The sequence below is a fragment of the Lagopus leucura genome, unplaced genomic scaffold (assembly GCF_019238085.1).
Source record: "Lagopus leucura isolate 7727_CA_CO unplaced genomic scaffold, USGS_WTPT01 Super-Scaffold_100004, whole genome shotgun sequence".
NCBI lineage: Eukaryota > Metazoa > Chordata > Aves > Galliformes > Phasianidae > Lagopus > Lagopus leucura.
Window position 1 is genome coordinate 41,855,060 of NW_024962264.1, and position 21,364 is coordinate 41,876,423.

Here is a 21,364-nt window from a genome sequence, read left to right on the forward strand (position 1 = left end):
GAAGAGGAACTGCATTCCCTAGAAGACCTTATACCGCATTGTTATCATTTCTGCTCAGTGGGAATAAGGTCTTGGTAGGTCATCTGACCTCTCTTTTCCTCCTTCGGCTCTCCTCCCTACTGCTTGACCCGACAGCACATACTCAGTGTTATGGTGAGGCCTTTCCACCTTTCAAACACTCTCCCTTTCTCATTATATTTGATATGTTAGCTTAAAATCTTATTATATTGTATTATAGTGTGTTATCTTGCATTCTGATACCATATTTAGTAAATTAGCTTGTTTCTCCTCAGATCGTAGCTGCTGTTTTTAATTATTTTGGGGTCCTGTTTCCCTTTTCCAGAAGTAAGGATTTATGAAACCCCTCTGCCTCGCTAGTCACAGAACCACGCTGAACCAGTCCTTAAACCATTGAGAGCATTCTTTTATAACAAATTTCAGAAGGATCAGACGGGGCCAGAATGTATTCAGTAATGCCTGGTTACAGGGTAAGAAGCAGCAGGCACAAACAGAAACACAGGAGGTTCTCTCTGAATGTCTTTATTTTGGGGTCACAGAGCACTGGAACAAGCTTCCCAGAGAGGTCCTAGAGTCTCTTCCTCCAGGATGATCATGCTCCCACCTGGATGTAAATCTGTGCTGTGTGTTCTAGATGTCCCTGCTTTAACAGGGAGACTGGACTAAACGACCTCCAGATAATCCATTCCAGCTTCAACCATTCTGACTATGATTCTGTATGCTATTCTCACAACCTTCAAGTTCACTATAGAATTGCCTTGTGCCGAGTCCCACCAACTAGTTATAATTCAGTATGTCAACCCTGCAGTATATTAGAATTTAGCTCATATTGTCTGTGAGACATGCAAAGAAAAAATAGCATTTTGATTCCTCACTGATAACTCCATACTTTGCTAAGAGTTAAAAACAAAGAACTATAAATTAGTTTTAATCAGACAAGAGGAACACCATGTGACAGGATGCACATTAAGATGCCACTCAGTGCAAACACTATTATTCAGTCTGAAATAAATGAAACAAAACTTCCACCACAGAAAGAAATGCACATTATTGCAATTTAGCAGAAAAGCTTTATCTATATGCATATATAAATAGTTGTGATGTCTACTCATGTGTCTTTTGATATACATAGCATGTCCATTCAATTCTTCCATGCAGAAAAAATGGTGCCTGTTGACATCCATTGACACTTGATAAAAACATATGGAGACTAAACAGTGAATATCAGCACAGTGAGGTGGTGGGTGGCATGTTTCAGCACTGGTGCTCGCAATTTTGTGCGAGTCATCTTCACTGGCACAGATTATTTATTTATTTATTTATTATGAGCACAGCATGCAGACTCTTGTTCATTGCTGGCAAGAAAAGGCAGGCTAATGAAATACCATAACTGTACTCTTTGTGCCTAGTTCCTACGGAAATAAATAGGAGGCTGATCCAAAAGTAATACCTCCCATTTATAATTTATAATTGACCTGGGAAATGAATTGTTGCTACTAAGTACTATTTAATTGCCCTTATATTTTTGTCCAGATTAAAGAAACTGAGATTCAGCATAGCCATAACGAAAAAAGACTTGATTTACTTCATAGTACCTACTCTGATATCAATTTTCTAATTTAGTCTAATATTCACAACACATTCCCTGAAAAATGTAAACCCTGCCAAATGTGAAGCTGTGGCAGTATAAAAAAAAATAATAAGTGAAGAAAGGAGATCAGACCCATAAACATACCATTAAACTAAGTCACAGTTTGCCACCTACTTCCTCTTAAGTAGGTCTTTAAAACTGTTTTTTCTTAGTAAAATCTACCCAAAAATTCCCAGACACATACTAGGATTAAATACAATCAAACCACATTAAAGGAATAGCATTTGGCATCACAACAAGGGTTTATCTGTCAAGTCACATACACTTTGTAAGCACAACAAAGTAGAAGCTAGCTCAAAGCAATTCCCAGCACTGCAGCACTGGTTCTGTTCACCTAAACTGAATAGGTTGGTAATGTAACAAAATGACTTGATACACACTGAGGTATCTTGGGTGCATCACACTGCTGTGCAGTGCTGTTTAAAGGTAATCTCAAATTTCATTTCTGTTACACTGCAAGTATCAAGCCCATATCAGTACCAGGATTATGTCACTGAAGGTGGTTTATAAAATCATTGGCATTTCTAAAAGTTATGTGTTCCTCAGATGGAAGGCAGAGTGTATACTATAAATAACACACATTACTGCAATAATAGAATAAGTTGATGTGCTTCTTACTGTCCCCTTAAGCTAGCTGAAAGCCATCCATTAGTTGAAAATAGTACACAAGCTTTAACGTGCAGTTTTGTGGTAAAGTAGAACTAGAACCTTAATTACATTGAAGATCAAGTGTTTATATTCTATATATAGAATATCCATATTCTAAGTGACCATACTCTATATTCTTCTATATCTAAGTGTAGTTTTATCAACCTTTGAACTGTTGGAATTGTGCTTAATGTTGGGAAAAAAAAGATACCGTGCAGTTTCTTTTAACCATGCAACTCCCAGGACATGCATACAATATTTTGCCCCTAAACTCTTTTCCTTTTCCCCAGCCACAAGACTTTTTCATAGTTAAAAAAAAAAAAAAAAAAACCTAACAAAAAGTATTTTTGACCACTTCTGAGATGTCTGCATTCCAGAGAACTTTAGAAAAACATAGACTATATTTAAAGGGATACTGTATGAATTCTAATTTTCTCTTCCAGAAATTAGTGTATGTTTCTGATTTCTCACACAGAAGTTATGAAAATACTGAATTACCTTCCACTGTTTTGCACTCAAAACTTCATATTAAGCATACTTAGCCTTAATTTTCATTAATTTCCTAGAAAGAATTAGAACTCACAGGATAGGCAGAAGGGCCATCCTACTGGGGTAATGAAATATTATTTTAGATTGTATTTATCCAGATACTAAATATATATAGTGAAATATAAAGAATTGGGAACTTGTTGAGCAAATGTTTCTCATAGTGAAAAATGCATTTAATTTATATAAACTAAATATTCCTAAACATTACAAAAGAAAAGGAACAGCAGAAATCCACCATGATAATGACAATGAATAGAGAAGTGTACGTGCTTAACTTTTTAGTTTCTGTTAAGAAGTGTATTTAAAAACATTTAAGTACTTTGCATAGGGAGAGCTCAAAGATTAACACACGCAAAATGTTTCTTTTGCAAATACAAATTTGGAATCTTTTCACATGGCCTTTCATTTTTTGTATGGCTGTCCTGAGGGATAAACAGAAGAAAAGACTATTTTTAGTTCAGTTATGAAAAAAAGAAGTCTTTATGAGTACATATATTAGCATAAATCTAACACTAAGTATGTTTAGAAGGAAAAAAGGAATACTGAATTTTGAAACTTTATAGTAACAAAATATATACCTACTCGTTATGGGGATTGCTTTCAAATCCATTTTAATTTGCAAAACTTGTCTGAGAACAAGGAAGCATGTGATATTCTTAACCTCTTTTTTAAACTCAAATTTCAGTTTCATTGGGACACACAAAAATGCTACAAAACCCCTTTAATTAAATGCTTTCTCCTCTCCTAGCTCATTGTACTGCAAAATTCACAAACTCAAGATGAAAGTGAGAGCAAACATTTTTCATACAGGTGTCATATCCCTTTTGCATTACTATAGATAGCAGGAGACCACTATAACACCCAACACAAAGCTTTGCAGAGATATTTAGGTAAGCATGAAGAGGAAAAGCAGTACAAATGTTTTAGTGCAATACACCAACTTACACAACTAGATTACTTCCCCTACTGTGTCACAAAGTAGTGCCAATGCATTATATAAAATATACCCACGTTTAACATGCACAGAAAATCCCAGTTAATCTAAAATAAATGGCATATTTCTAATCAAATAGAACAGTTCAAGGATTTCATGCATAGACTGCATAATCCCTGATATCCTTCAAGAATGGAAATTAAGTTCCTAATAATATCAGCTCAGAGTTTTTCCCTTATTCAGTATGAATTAGACTGTGTGAGGAACAATTTAAAGGTAGTCCAGGAATACCCACAGAAACCACAGTCATTTCTTGGACATAAGCTAAAGTAACTCTACTCAATTTTGCAAAATACAATTCCATTTGCACTCTTACTTTCAGTAATCTATTACTTTTCGCCTGCACAAAACTGTCCAATCAGCTATTCTAAATATAATGTAAACACAGAATACATACCAAATTATGAAAAGTGTTGCCTTAAAGCATTATTTTTGCTTTGCAATTTATGGAACATAAAAAGGGAACTAAGAAAAACATTTTTAACCTCCAGAAAAATAAATATATTATTGGACAGCAAATGCAAACATTCTGAGTCAAAATTCTAGGGGTTCTCATGAAAGAGAATAATCTATTAAAAATAAATTGTGTTATTGTTCTCACATACAATAATACTGAAAATCCCCATCTTTCAAATCTCAGCACTGGCACTGCATCACTCATCTCTTAATTTAAAGCAAACAACTGGAATATGAAATTACAAGGTCAGTGCCTTCCTGTCCACCTTCAAAAATGAAATAAAATAATAAACCCTTTTTAGAGCTTATACTACCCTGTCTTTGGTCCTTTGGCACATAAAACCTTTCCTGGCTTATAAACTTACTCACTTTTTAGGCAGAATCCAAGAGAGAAAAGAGAATATTATCTTAAGTTCATTAACACTTCATTAAACATAACTTTCTTGGTTAAGAAAAAAATTAGATTAGAGAAAAAGACACTCAGGGCAGGCTAACCTACCCAGGGGCATACTTTTATTCTTTCTCTCACCAAATAAACTTAAAACATATGCAAGCTGTTACATTCTGGAAATAAGCTTTTTTTTTTTTTTTTTTTTTTTATTAAAGAGCTCCAAAAAATCATATCATTTTTTCTTTGTGTGATGAACCTAAAAGTACTTCCTTTAAGACAAAGTACAGAAGTTCTGTAAGCTTTAAGAAATGAAAGTAGTGTTTATTAAATATTTATAGTAAAATAAACGTGATACAATATGATCTCATCATAGCACTTTTTTATTTTTCCTGTTATTGAAGGAGTTTTTTAGTTAAAATTCTTCCTTTATTTGGCTATAGATACATATACGATGAAAACACACAAGATATTCCACCAATTTCTCAATTTTTTTTCTCAATTTGCTTAAAGATGCTCTATCATTTTCCTTTGCAAACTACTCTTAATCTGCTTTCTGCTTCATACTTAGTCCTTATGCTCCACTGAATATTTTTACTTCAAAATACGCAATGCTATTATCAGGTACTGTAATGTGATGGAAAGCACAGCTGTATTAGTAGAGTAGATCAATCAAAGGCTACAGCAAATAAAAACAAACTCAAATGCAGCAACCATAGATACAGAAATGAAGGGTAAATAAATAAGTAAAAAATAAATAAATAAATAAATAAATAAATAAATAAATAAATAGGAAAACCACTTACCCTTAGAAGACCTCCAAAAAGTAGGAAGCTCTAGAGAAATACCCTCTACTCTACTGCCAAATCTTAAATGAGGTCTGAGAAGGGGTGGAGTCAGGATCCAACCCTTCTGGTCACTTAGGTTTATTGCATGCACCTGAGCTCTCCTGGGTTGGTCCTGCCTTCCCACCAGGTTCAATCACTGTCTCAGGCTGTGATCTAGCATTTCTGCTGCAGGTACAATGATATCATTATGAAAACAGCTTTCCTACCCTGGTCAGATTTTGATATAATGCCTTCAGCGGAGACAGAAATAAAGTCACCTTTTTTAGTCTCAGTTCTGTGCTCAAGTGCTGATGCCACAAATCTTTCATATCATTTTCTCTAGTAGCAATTCCTATTTACTTTTGGGGAATCCATAACAATGAAAAACACAGGATAAATAATGCTATTATAAGTAGTAAGTTGTTAAACACAGGCAGTATCAAATCTGGAGTGAGTGACTAAGATACATAGCTTACAAGGTCTACAGAGGAGAGAGATGTTTCATGAGGTAAGACGATGTGTTTACTTTTTCAAGTATTCCCTGGAGGAGCTTTTTGTTTTTGTGAATAATATTCTTTATGTTTAATGAAATATTAGTATAACAGATTTAAAGAGAGGAAAAAAAAAAAAAAAAAGAAGTACAAAGAGAATGAATTAATCTAACTCACCAGCAGCATATTAACCTTAACAGAAAATAAAGCTAAAGAGAAAAACAGCCATAGCAGCGGATGTGAATTCTGGAAGAACGGGATAATAAGAGACAGTGGAGCTATGAACAGAAAACTATTTGTCAAGGCCAAATATCATTGAAAGATCACCTATCTTGATAGTTTGTATGTCAAAGAAATTTTTGCAGATATTTGATGTATAGAATGTTTTCAGTTTTGGCACAGGAGACATGCATGGGACTTGCAAAGCAAAAAGAGTTGACAGCAAACCACGTCAAGACTGAAACTGCTGCTAGCAAAATTCTGCTTGTTTCTGGCATATGTAACTCATCTACTATGATTGTTAGACACTGTCTGGAAACCAGTGATACAAAAAACTCACCAAATTCTTCTCTTCTTCCTTCCTTTTCCAACCCAGTTAACCAACTTTATTTCCTTCAAGTCAGTGTGAAGATGGCAATAATAAGACTGAAAGTGTAATTAACGGGAATTTTAAACCAGGGTTTAAAACTACAGGCTGAGCAATTATTGCTGCTTGAGGTGATATGACCACACTGAGCAGACTTTTCACCTGGTAACATATAACAGCAAAACATGAGGAAATTTTGACCTTTGTTATTTATCCATAAATACTATTTTATCTGAAACTGTCAAATAAACAGAGGTTTCCCTGAACAACTTTTTAATGAAAATCTACTCTTATGTGGTCTACATTTTACTTCCTATAGAACATCAGAACAAAATTCACTTCAATATTCCATTTACTGAGAATTTCATAACACTGAGTTCATAATTAACGCAGGTAAAATCCTAAGCTGTGAAGCAAGGTCTCATCAGGACATTTCTGCATCAAGGGAGCAAGGCAGAATGTCTTCATTCAGTAATTTTCCCTGCATGGGAGTGATAGAGGATAGCTAAAAGATATTATTTGCCTTGCACAAATCTTCATTTATTGTCTTTTATATGATTGTTTCCTGCAGTTACATCAACATACTGTATTTATCCTGGTGACATTTATACACTGTCATTATGCATGTTGAAGATCCCTGATAACTTGATTGCTGGTAGGAGGAAAGGAAGTTTGGTGTTTTTCTATGTTTTTAAACTGAAGCACAACATTTTATATATGGATTTTTATTTGTTTTTATTTGCCTTACTGAGGTCAGAATGAGTCCAATTAACTTCCAAATGTTGGAGCAATAAAACAAGCTCCCATTTGTAAGCTCAGGAAATTATCTGATTGTCCCAAGCCACTGAATCCAGTGTCTTCCTTGGTGTACAAAACCCTGACTGTACTTCGTGTCTAACATCAAACAAAATGTATGCTATTTTATTAACATTGAGACATGCTTTAGTTGGTTAAACTCAACATAATGCTATTAAATTGGCCATTTTAGGACACCAAAATACTTTAATTTTAGTTCATATCTGTTCATCTAAGATCTTGCCAGTGTCCTTGTTGAAGGGATAAAGAGGAAATGGAAATATAATTTTCATAATTTTCTATTTTCCTTTACTTATTAAAAAAGAAAAAAATTAGTAATGTGTGGAAAGGGTTTCTTCCACTTCTTTCAATGAGGTACATAAACGTGCAGAAGTAATCTAAGAATTTTACATCATAAAAGCAGCAAAAAATAAAAAGCAATTCTCAAACTTATACTATCAGAACACTCTACTTAAGTAATGGCACTGTAGATGTCTCCCAAGTAAAAAAAGTCTTACTGATAATAGTGAGAATCCAAAATAAACTATACTGTGAAAAAATATTTAAAACAATGCTTTTCCCTGAGTTCAGTGGATACAGAGGCTACAGAAAACATCTCTGGTGCAGTACACCTGCTCCTAAAGAAGGTTTTTTGTTTTTTGTTTTTTGTTTGGTTTTTTGGTTTTTTGGTTTTTTGGTTTTTTGGTTTTTTTTTGTTTTTTTTTTTTCCTGTAGTGTTTCTGGAATTAAATTATCTCCTTTGGAAAAGAAAGAAATTCACAGACAATTTTCAGTTGTTTTTTTATGTTGTATTGTCTTGTTTTTGAATGGTATCTTTCTATTTATTTTAACAGAAAAACAGAATAAAAATAAAGTGATTTTATTTTAATATAACACTTTATGCACACTTTATTTTTCATTGACATCACTGCAATCAGAAATAAGGGTCTAAATTAGAAACTGAGACTTAAACCAATTTCAATTAACTTTAAGTTAAACTACCTTCATGCCATTATCTGTGAGTTTTATCAGTTTCATTTAGGCAAATTCACCTTGAAGTTGCTTTGAATGAATGAAAATAGTGCTATTTTTATTTTCAGTCTGATTACAGTAAAGTAGAGAAGCCTGAATAGCTGATAGATAAGTTTTTTATTTTTCAGTAGTTCTTTATCAGTTCAGAGCGGGGCATCTCTGATTCATGAACCATATAGCCATTTTAGCCTCTTAGTGTGTTCAGGTTAATGAGTTTAATGAAAAACAATTTAGCTGAGGTATGGAATTTTACTAAGCAAACAACTTCTAGACTGCAGATTATTCACCCCAAACTAGATCGACACGAACTCCAATTGGTACTAAGGACAATCTCTCCTAGTTTAGGAGTAACTTCACAAGAATTACTGTATGAATTATTGCACCAGACAGTCTTACAGCTACCAAATCTCTTATTTCTTATAAAAAGATGTGCCTTTTTTTTTAACCTAGAATGTATGTAAACATGTACCAAGAAATTCAAAATTTAGTAAATAACTGCTGAAATTTCTCAAAACCTCAATTACCTTAAAGGTGAACGATTCCTTCAAAAACAAATTTTAAGCTCAACATAATCACCAGATAAATAGATTTACCTTCTGTTTCCTTTCAGAAATATGGTGCACTGTGTGACAGACCCAGCCTGGTCAGAACAGGGGTTCTGGGCTGTGGGCGGGGTATCAGGAGACCAGTCAGGGGCAGTGAGCACTGGGCTAAGAAAGAACAAAGGACATGGTGAAACACTATCACATCAGTGATTGTAAATTAGAGTTAATTGGAAACTAAATGAATGATGGAAATGTCTATAGAGAGAAAGAGGAAGAGAAAAAGGGAGGATAACTTTAGCAACACTATGAACAGTTTTATTTTTATCTTGAGATATCAAGCCGGTCATTACACAGATCCTAAGAACAAAAGTGTAATTTATCTTCCAGCAGCAGGGATATTTAGTGTGAATCTGAGCCTGGAAATTATTTTTAAGAGAAATCCACAAAGTGTACAAGATGTTCTTAATTTCAAGACAAATGATGCTGCTCTATTCTCCAGTGAAAGATTCAAGGACGATAAGGTTGTGCAGGGTATCAAAAGAAAGGGGTAGGGAGGTTTACAGTGATCTGAATGTTTTTCTTCATATCACTAGAGAAGATGTTAAAAGATGAGAAGATACCAAAGAACACCAGACAACAAAAGAAAGAATTGTGTAAAGCCAACAGGAGTTTAGATTGTTTAGACACAGACTAAGATCAACTCACAGAATCTCTTTGGCCACAGACTGTATTGCCTTGAGCCATTCAAGTGCTTTGTCTTTTTAGTAATTTCATTAAGACAGTATCACATTTTCAAGGCATAGCCTTACAGTATACAGATTGCCTAGCTGTGTCTATATTTTTATTAAGAGAGAACGTAAGTCCTTCTTCACACTGTTGAGTATCGAGAAAGTAAATAAGAGAACCTGTTGCTCCTGGATAGGGTTTCAGTTTAACATTAAAACCAATAAGAACAATACTATTTTAGATTTTATTTTATTTTCATGTGAGTATATATCAATGCCATTTACAACGTAACTCTGGGGTTCTGGTGAACTAGTTCACCTCAATGTCTTCAGATGGATTCAATACTGCAAACAGAAAGCAAATTGCTTGCTCATTTTAAATTGTGATCTGATGTTTCCTCTTTTTGTCTCACCTGGCTCATCACAGTATGCCTTAGGTCTAGCAGGCTAGAAACTCATCATGTAAATTTTCAGATAAGTTGAATGCTGATAAAAGAGAGTTTTGGCAGTGTTCATGAAAAACTTGGCTTCTCTAACATGCTTGATCGCCCTGTAAACTCTTTCTTAACAGTTACAGTTAAGAAATGCAGTACATCTGTATAATGTTAGTGTATAAGCAGAACTGATCAATTAGTCTGTCCTAATGTTAGCTTTCCAGTGACAAAGAAGGTCATGAAATAAGTTATCTGTCCAGTGCTAAGCTTTTGTTGTGCCCCTCATGAGACAAAGTTGTGTTCTGGCATTCGTACTGCCTTAGAAGGGCTTGATTGTTTTTGTCTTTGATAGTAATATTTCTGTGCGGAGTTCTTCAGAGGCAAAAAGTCTTTATCCCAAACTCTCATGCAAAAATAAGTTGTGTCAAAATTGTTTACATTCAGAAACAAACAATAAATAAATAAAAAGGAGGAGATGGGAGAGAAGTAAATAATGGTTCTGCTGGTACTTAGGAGGGATAATACATCATATATCACATATCATATAAGGTTGGAGGTAGTCTACATTGCTTAGATGTGTGTATCTAGAACACTCACTGGTACATTCCGAAATTATTCTTCTGGCATGGGATAACTACAGCAGAGCTAAATTTAAGTGCATAATTTCGGGAAATCATCTAAATATGCTTTAGATTTTCAACTCAAATCAGATATGTGCCAATCAAGGAGTGAATAATTACTGTCTAAATCACTGAATGAGACTCATTAGATCCCAGACATTGTATATATAATAATATGCTTAGATATTGTAACAAAAATGCATCAAATTGGAATTGATATATTCTAACTGGAAAACAGTTAATAAAGCAGTTTGCTCAGATAGTCTCAACAGGGTACATAAAACAGTATACTAAAACTTTTCTCTTTGAGACATGAAGGGGAAGAAAATCCAGTTCCATAGGATGACAGCACAGTGCTGTAGTTTATTTACTCTGTAATTCCAGTAACAATTTCTTTCTTTTCTGCATCAGTCTGCTTTGGCATACATTGTTTTTCTGGCTAATGTTTAACATCGAGTAAAGCAGCAGAACTAGTTAAATGCAAAATGTTACTTCACTGTAACTACATTAAAACCCTGGTGCAAACTAGCAGTAAAATCCTACTTATTCTCTTCTTCAGAATAAATATAAGTAATATCTACTGATAAGAATGCAACTACTCCAAAATATTATTTTATTTTTCTTTTCCTCCCAATAATGTTAGAGAGACTGCACATGAAATAATACTTTATATAATTACATTTCAAGGATGAAAATGGAAAATAAAAAAGCATTTCAGTGAAGGAACAGAGACCAAACACATGGGCTAACAGGAAGCACAAGTAGGTAAAATTCAGTCTGTACTGAGGTGGTCAAAGAAAAAAGGCAAAAGTGCAAAGTATTGTTTTTTAATGTTATTTTGCTCAGATATACTCAGGACACTGACTCACTTTTCAAAATCTTTTATTGGCCAATATTCTTCTAATCATGGTGGACAGAATTGCAGAAACACAGTATGGTTTTCAGTTTGTAGATGTCTGTCATGTTTCCACTTCAGATTTAACACTTTCACAACTATTAATCCTCAGCTGAACTCACATTTGTCATATTTAATGTGATTCAATTTAGTATTCATCATATGCATGTACAAATTACAGGGCTTGCTTTTAAGGAAAGCTTTGGGTTTTTTGGTTTTCTTTTGTTGTTCTTGTTGTTGCTGTTTTTTTGGTTGGTTGTTGTTTTGATTTAGTTTGGTTTTTAATCTAAAAAAAAAAAAATCTGAAATGGAGATCAGCCAGAATAGACACAAAAGCACTTCTAAACAATGTGGGTTTGATTATCACCTGATTAGACACAGAGCCTGCATTTGTCTGATTTAGTGACATTTATTTTAATTAAGTTGTGTGGAGTGAGTGAGTATGTCTGTGTGATTAGTCTTAAATAGATTCGTAAGTAACAATCCAGGAATGCTTGCTGGTCTTTGTTTCCACTATTTAATAGAAAACAACTAAACTAGCCCCCACTCACCACTTTTCATTTTTGAGAAATTAGTATTTGATTCAGTTAGATTGGCACATAAGAATACAGCATAAATATGTAATCCTTATCTTAGTAACCTGGCTAACTTCTGAAATAACTAAAGAAGCTCAACAGTTCTTTGAGTAACTGGTATACAGGAGACACATTAAAAATAGACAACACAGAAAAATTGACTATATTTCTCTTCAAGCTTTTAGATTTAAGCTTTCTTTCAGAGGCATCAATTAAGTGAACTGATTAGGGCTCAAGACAGAGTCACTGCAAAGATGAACATTCATTTATTACAAATTAAATTTAGAACAGGTGAAATCAAGATCACAGTCTTGTTTAGTAGACCTAGAAAAACATCTACCCTGATTAACCTAAGATTAGGTTGGAGTGCCCCATACATAAAGCTATTCCCACCAGTCTTTAGACTTCAGCAAAAAACTTCAGCTGAAGGAGATAGCTCAATAGAAGAATTGTTAAGACTCAGAAGAAAACTGTGCAATGTATTAAGCAGAAAGAAAAATTTTCCTTCCAAATTCAATCATGTTTGTTAGCAGTTACCAACCCAACAGCACAATAAAGTTGAGGCTGCCTCAGCTCCATCATGCGCAACAGCATACAGCCAACCATGCAGGACAGCACAGATAGGAACACCCAACACTCACACAAGCACAAACAACTCCAGTGGCCCCATCCTGTTACTTTCTCTGTCCACACAGGATGAAAGCTAATTAGTGGAAAATACATACAATAATACCTACAGTATGGATCCCTTCAGCAGCTTTTCCCTTTCTTTTCCCTTCATATGTTTCTTCCTACTCACAGCACCCTGATCCACCCATTTTTCCCACCTAGAATGTGTTTTGTAACGTCTTCTAAATTTCAAGATGTTTTTCCCCTGCAAGCCACAGTGAGCTGTGCATTTCTACACACTGTCATTCTTCTCAGTGCAAAAGGTGATCTAGAGAGCTTTTTTAATGATTAAACCCAGGGGGTGAGGATTCCCCAGGACATCACCATGAGAGATGGGAGTTCTATTATTGGAGTTTTCCTATCTATCCTTACACTTCTGTGCTCTGCTGTACACCTAGTGATGAGCCTTTAATCTGGTTACCTTATATAATTTACATCAAATGGTCAAAATATGAAAAAGTAAATGTGCCAAAGAGTTTTGTTGATTGCACAAATGTATCACAGAATCACAGAATCACAGAATTGTAGGGGTTGGAAGGGACCTCCTGAGATCATCGAGTCCAACCCCCCTGCCAAAGCAGGTTCCCTACACCAGGTAGCACAGGTAGGCATCCAGGCAGGTCTTGAACATCTCCAGAGAAGGAGACTCCACCACCTCCCTGGGCAGCCTGTTCCAGTGCTCCGTCACCCTCACTGTAAAGAAGTTCTTGTGCATGTTTGTGCGGAACTTCCTATGCTCCAGTTTCTGGCCATTTCCCCTTGTCCTGTCTCCACTCACCACTGAAAAGAGTCCGGCCTCGCCATTCTGCCCCCCACACCTTAGATATTTATAGACCTGGATCAGGTCCCCTCTCAGTCTCCTTTTCTCAAGGCTGAACAGACCCAGTTCACTCAGCCTTTCCTCATAGGGGAGATGCTCCAGGCCCTTCACCATCTTCGTGGCCCTCCGCTGGACTCTTTCCAAGAGATCCCTGTCTTTTTTGTACGGGGGAGCCCAGAACTGGACGCAGTACTCCAGATGAGGTCTTACCAGGGCAGAGTAGAGGGGTAGGGGGGCATGTAGGGGGCATTATCAATATATCTAAATACTGTGCAGGACAACCTAGGTCATATTCTGTATTCAATTATTTTAAAAGTAATAGAATAAGTTATAAAGATTGCTGGCAGCAAGGGTGATCATGTCCACTGTAAACTGGGATTCTTTCATAACTGGATATTCAAAGTCTATTTGTTATACATTTTTAGGTGTTGATTTTCACCCATAAGATGAAACTCCATAGAACAATACAAAGAATTAAGACATGCTATGAACAGTACCAATTATGTTCGAAGGTAGTCCCTTCCAATCTGTAATGCCTTATGCTTCAAAGGCATTAAAACAGAATTAAATTGGTCCATTATATCTGAACAGCTTCATGGCATGTGATTGATGAACAAAACATTTAAATGAAATGTATGCTATGAAATAATGGAATCATTAATAATTGTAGTTCATTAGAAACAATTAGTTGTAGCGAAAAAGTTCATCTTGAAGTTTGACACCATCAGTTCACAAAATAAAATAAGAATGTAGCTTAATTTCTTTACAATAGAACTTAAATAAAACTACATAACTATTTTTACTTATCCTGGCCCAAAATAAATAAATAAATAAATAAATAAATAAATAAATAAATCTATACTTCATGCTGATATGGACTTGTGTTCACAAAGTGAAGCCAAGAAAACTGACAAAGGAACCTGACATGACAATGAGATATGTCAAGCCGGTATTCCCTTATTTATAGTGTGGGGTGTGTGGGGGAACGCTCCCACTGAACGTGCACAATGAAGAGAGAAATGAATACATATTTAAAGGTATAGCATATACATATTCATTACATTCCAAGGACATGGGCAGAAATAACACCTCCTGTGGTTGTGGGATGCATTCTCGCAGTAAATTTCTAAACTTTTAAGGGGGGGTAGACCAAACCTGCTCCCACTGAAGTTACATTGAGCTGAGGCATCTGTTTTGCCATCTTATCTTCAACAACAAGACATCCGTTCAACTTTCTTATCTTCACTTGACACCAAGTTTTGCAGCCTCTGCATTCTGATCTTGAGCTTACACTTATGCAAACCTCCGCCCTTCAGCTTATATTGCTCAAGTTATGTGAAAGGTTGTTCTCACAATACGGAAAAGCTGTTCTTATGATTCAAGGAAAATACACTACTGAAAAATTCTACTAATCACTTTTAATTTATAGTAGCATATGTACAGAAATCTTTGTAAGCCATATTCTTTCTTTTTTGGTTTAGTATCATTATGAGAAATATTTAATCATATATTTATGTGGCAAAATAAAGTTTCACTGCTACTTTAATATGAAGTTCATAAATGGAGCTCATACAACAAATTCTACTAAAAAAATGTCCAGAGATTATCTCCCAGTATTGAAGAAGTACAATAGCAAAGCTGAAAAATTATGGTGTTTGTGGATACAAGATAAATCTATTCATATAATCTTCTCTAGCCTTGTTTAACCTTTTTTTTTTTTCTTTTTGGTGTTATATTCTTAATTCTTCCATGTATACCTTAATAATTTAAAGGTGATTCCTAAAATAAATTTATTTTTCATTAAAATATGCAAAAATATATTATTGCCTTTATTCTTATATTTCGATCTTTCCGTCAGTTCCCTCTGACACCTAGTAAACATGCAATACTGGTGAAACTTTTAAGATATTACTTATTTCAGGATACTACATTACCAACTGTTTTTACTTTTCATGGGAATTCACTGGTTATATTTTGTCACTGTATAATCTTCTATTTCTGACAATATCACCATCAAACTCATTTTTTGAGTAAATAATTTGAACAGAAAACATTGATGGTATTTCAAGTTTTAACAGTGCAAGGCCTGAAAACCACCAGTGATTCTTAAACCATGGTTCGTAAGGGCATGATAAATGGCTTATATATACTCAAAGTACATGTTGTCATTGACACCATAACATTTATAAACTGTTGAGAGTGGTGACAGAAAGAAATTGCGAAGGATTAGGAGGCAGGCAATCACAATTTCAGTAGGGAACTTTTTACCCTATCAATCACTCTTTAAGATGAATTATTATGAAATGTGATTACCAGCCCAATAAAAAAAAAGTCAGGTTCACCCTTTCTCGAAATACACGATGTCTAGATTTTGAAAACTTGAGCAAATAGTTATGTAGTGTCTCTCCTAGCCTGTGCACCAGAGTAGAAAGAAAGAAACATGAAATTCACTGTAATTGAATCGTATTCAGTGAATGGAAGAAAATTGCTGGAAGGCTCTGTAGAAACATAATGTTTGCTTTTCATACAGACAAGCAGGAAAAGTGGAAGTAAGGGCACATCAGCATGTCTGGGAGAGTGTACAGCCTGAGGCAATGAAATGTTTCAAGCTTTCCTTGCTTCTTACCAATCACTTCCTGACACTTAGGAAATTCCATTCTCCTTCCTAATTTTTATCAAATCCAGGACATTATTTTTATTTATTTTATTCATTACTCTAGCACAGAGCACACAAATACATGAAATTCCTTCAAACAGTAAGAAAGAAATATTTGCTTATGTACATTTATAACATTTGCAAAATTACTATAGCCTATTCAGTCACTTATTACAGTTGTTGTTTATTTTCTGGACATACTCTTACATGCTGTAGTGGCTGTCTGAACTATATTACGTGTCAAGATGACAATTGTTAGAAAGACATAAGTGAAATGTACAAAATACTTGAAATGCACTAAAAATGCTAAAATATTACTGTGAAGAGGAAAAATCAAACAAGATTTAGCCTTGAGAAGCAGCAGAACTTCACATAGCTTCACTGGTCAGAAGTACTTCATAGGTTTTAAAATCTCATGATATATGTGAGTCCAATGTATGTGCCTTAGGTGATTAGATTAATAGAATTAAACATCTGCATCCATCTTAGAAACAGCCCTGAAAGCAGAAATGTGTAGTCCCATATTTCAGTTCACGGTCATCTATAAAACTCATTACATGCATCTAGGAAATAATAGGGGCAGGGCAGAGGAGGCCTCAGGGATGAGGGAGAGGTTTCGAAACAGACAATCCATGACTGAAATGATAGCAGTTTTTATTTTCACTGATACATGATAACGTTCATTTTTCCAAAGCATTTAGAATATCTTAATAAGGACAAAATACCAGTTGTATCCTATTCAGTCTCACACACAAGAGAAACTAGTAAGAGATGGTATGCTTCATTTCAGCTCTCTCTTTCCATCTTATGCAGGCACATTTAAAGATATTCCAACCTGAGTTCACTGTAATGCTAGTGAGCCAAGAGAACTGCAAAACTGTAATTTCATATAAACATGAATGGTATGTTTTCACCTTCATTTCTTCACTTAACTAACCAATCTGATATTCAATTATCTATTCACAACCAGAGTCCTCATTAGAGATGAGCAGAGCTATTCACATTTCTGTTGGACTTGAGTGAACACGTCTCTCACTGCTTACAAGTTTATTGCCATTAGCCCAGTAGGTTTGTTCTTCACCCCAAGACTTAGCTCAACCATTATGCTCCAGAAAAAGGAAAGTTCTGAGAACACTAGTACCAATACTACTCTACTTCTTCTGAGAGCCCACTTTTTTTTTTTTTCTCCTTCTGAATAAGCTATTAAAAGACAAAATAGAAAACTGTAGCAGATCCAACCAATAGTGAATTGCTTAGGCACTTTTACAAAAAGAGTGTTACTGGAAGAACAGAGGAGCTTTGGAAAATAATGATGAAGAAATTTAAGATAATAGGATGCTAATTAAAGGGGAATTATAGTGGAGATTTCATAATACTTATTATACTGACATGAATGCTGATGGCATCCAGATTGAAACAAGGAACTGAGGAATTACAAGCAATTAGGATTCAGATTCTGCCATTCTCCAAGAGCAGCAAGCTTCTCTGTGAGCAGGTAATACTAAGGATGAGTATCAGAGACAAACCCTAGATAAGTCTCAGTGTGATTGCTCTGCCACTATCATAGCAATAAATAATTAGGACTAAACTATACAGCGACCACTCTCAGTAGGAGTCTTAAATGTATGACTTAAGGGTAGGGCCACAGTATGAATGGATATTTCTATAGTCTAACTCCTGAACATACCTTAAAATGCACAATATACTTGACAGTCGTGGCAACATTTGCAGTACCTTACAAAGGTTGGCTCCCCTAAAGGTCAAATTATATAATCAAAATTAACATGAAATGGACTATGTTAATACACTTAAAAGAGCAATTTCAATGCAGAACTGTCAAATTAGCAAAAGATAATAAATGATAAATATGGAAATATTTGCTTGTGTTTAAATATCTGCTAATTTTTTTTAAATGATTCCTTTGAACAGTTTTTTTGTTTTCTTTTTTACTGACCTACAGAAAACTCAAAAAGCTTCAATGAGAGCAAGTATGATTTAGCTCTCATTTGGAATGTATAATAGGAGAGCATTAAAAAGTTAGATGGATGTTTTAGTCTACTTAAAATAAACGGGCTGGGGATTGAGAGTACAAAACTCAGTGTTGTGACTAGATTATATATCTGAAAAAAAACTGAGGGTCTGAAATTGAAGGTAACAAGTTTGTTGACACAATTTCAAGTCTCTGTAACATATATCCACAGTAATGGAAATATTGCCAAATAAAACACTTAATAAAAGATGTCAGTATACACTAGAAACAAGAAAAACTCTTATTCTTTGTTACTTAAAATATACTGATTTGTCTTGCTCCTGAAAAACCATATGAACTGTTGAAATTATTTACCTGCATCTTTGCACATTTTTAAAATATGATCTTCTTGGCCCACACTTATCTGTTAAATGGTACCTGGTACATTAGAATAGGACACCAATGGCCAAGTACTGGGATAAGGAGAAACTGACCCTGGACATGGAATGCATGTTACAAATCATCTAATTACCTTACCCCAGAGGCATTTTCACTAGTGAGGTTCTGCTTAATTCCATGCTTGCAGGGTGGGATGCAGCTGTGTACACCTGCAAAAGCAAAGATGTCTTTTGCTTCCCAAAGGGGATTTTGAATAGAAGAACACAGAAAATACTAAGCAATCTGTATAATCAGTCTGTTATTTCCTGAGAGGCTGAGACAAAAAAGCCAAGGTAATATTTTAATTCAGTTCTGACTCATTCTATTCTTAGATTCTAATATTATCTCTTCTTGAAAGTGCTCACGTGTGAAGCACTTTGAATTTAGAACACTACCTCCCACTCTCTTCTTCCTTGTTCTGGTATCTAGGGATCGTTTGCAAAGAAATATCACTACCTAAATGTCTTTTTGAAGGTCCTGACCTTAGCTTACCTTAAAATGAACACAACGCGTCATTTCAGGAATGTGCTCCTGCTTGTACCCATAAGAAAGGCTACTTCAGAAAGACAAGAGGCTGTCTCTATCCCTCTGATTTACCTCACTGTGTTGCCTATTTAAATGAACTCTGTGTCACTGCTATATTGTATGCAATGCAATATATAAGAGAACACAGGCGTCTGACAGCTCTGTGGTGGAATAGGAGACAGCGGCACAGCATGATAAAGATCAGCCAGGCAGATGGAGACAGAGGACTCCAAGATGAATGTTTCAGAAGTCTAAGGAGTGCAGATAGGTGTTCTGATGCCTGGAACCACATTACACAAAGAAGATAGTAAAAAAGATTTAAGGTCCACATAAAAAGGAAGAGGAAGGGCATCTTCAAGTGCATACAGGGAAAGAGATTTAAAATAGACTTGATTAGGATCAAATCTTGGAGATGAACAGAAGAAAAAGAAAACAAAAACAAAAGCCTATTCTTCTAACTAGATTTAGGCAGAGAAGTGTCATCTGCAATACAGTCATGGGAGCATCACATAGGGATGTGCCTTTGGGATGTTATTACACAACTGCCCCAGTATGGGAAGGAAGTGTAGGAAGAAATACTTCTGTTAAAGCATAACAAGGAATAGGAAAACAGTAAGAAATTCTTGTGGAGGCAACAGAATTTCTCCAATGACCTGAAAATTTAAAAAGAACCATACAAAAGTTGAAAAAAGATTACAGGTCGGAGCATAAATATAAAGGACAGCTCAAACAGCTCAAACCCTTTAGGACATGATCAGAAAGACACAGAAACATAAAAAGAAATAAGATAAGGTTCTCTAAATGCATAAAGACAAAACAGAGGCTTAGTGCTCAACCATAACAGAGAAAATGTTAAGGACTCAAAAAAAGATTGAAAATTTCAATAGTATCTGTGCTTTAGTCCTAATGGAAGGGAAGAAACAGACAAAATTACACAATTGTAAAAGCTTCCTGGATTCAAATAGTTAATAAATTTAATTCTATCCAAAAAATAAGGTGAAGATTAGGGGAAAATAAGAGGAAATCACATAAAGTCTTAAAATAATATAACTAATACCTCCCTCTGTAACTTATAATTTTGATCAGACCATAATGTCTCACTAGCCATAATTATCCTTTAAAATTTGCCTGGGAATTATCCTTTAAATTATCCTTTCCAAAAATATGCCTGGGAATGCAAACTTAACATTGTTATGATATAGTTAGCCTAGCTCCTATTCCTTAAACATTCTCATAAAAACACATAGTTCATTTCAACTTATTTTTGGAATTTGAAAAAACCTAAAACCTTGCATGATTACAAATTTTGTAATTTCCTAAGAGTCATTCTTGTCATATTAGTTTGATTTTTCCAACAACTTGCTTCTGTGGACAAAAGAATGTACCGGTGCTTCATCAGATTGAATACTTTGGCATGAAGCTGTAACCAAACCCAAAGATAAAGATATAACTTGTTTGGAAGATGTGATTCATGAGTAAAGAAAAACATAGTTTAGGCAGCATAGACATGTGGAAAATATATATAATCAGTTATATTAATTAAAAAAAAAAAAAAGTTTTAAAAAAAAAGTCTTTTAGTGAGCCAAGATCAGAACAGAGGAAAATTAAGTCCCATTTATATTATTGAAAATATATTTTTAAATATTAAGAATCTTTTTAAAAAAATTGCTCTGCTATTTCTCATGTGGCCAAGGAATCTTAGGCAAAAGCACTAAAATTTGCTATGAATTTACTTGAAACTACATATTTGCAGGGAAAAATGGTAGGAAGGGGGAAGACTTCATTGCTATCGGCAGCAGTGACTCAGCTGGGACACAACAGTTTCCATCCCTGACTTTCACCAAAGTCATGACTAACACCAAGAGACTCTATGTACATCCTGCTTCACACCATTTAATATCTTGTTCTGATGCCTTTTAATTTACTAATTTAAAGTATTTGATATAGTGCTACTGTGTTTACTGTAATGCCTGAAGCAGCAGTATGACTGACAGGTCTTATGGTTATGTGAGATAAGATTAGATTTAATTGATAAATTTATCAATATCTTATGGTATG

At 34.8% G+C, this 21,364-nt stretch overlaps 1 long non-coding RNA gene across 1 annotated transcript in view; it reads right to left on the minus strand.

The window, feature by feature from the left end:
* Positions 1-6,590: 6,590 nt before the first annotated feature.
* The window catches only part of LOC122179624, a 41,224-nt gene continuing 26,450 nt past the window's right edge, over positions 6,591-21,364 (minus strand). Inside the window, exons 3-4 of the long non-coding RNA XR_006178776.1 lie at positions 9,029-9,145; positions 6,591-6,667 (exon numbers count right to left, since the gene is read on the minus strand). This is a non-coding gene — a long non-coding RNA (uncharacterized LOC122179624). The remainder of the gene's footprint in view (positions 6,668-9,028; positions 9,146-21,364) is intronic.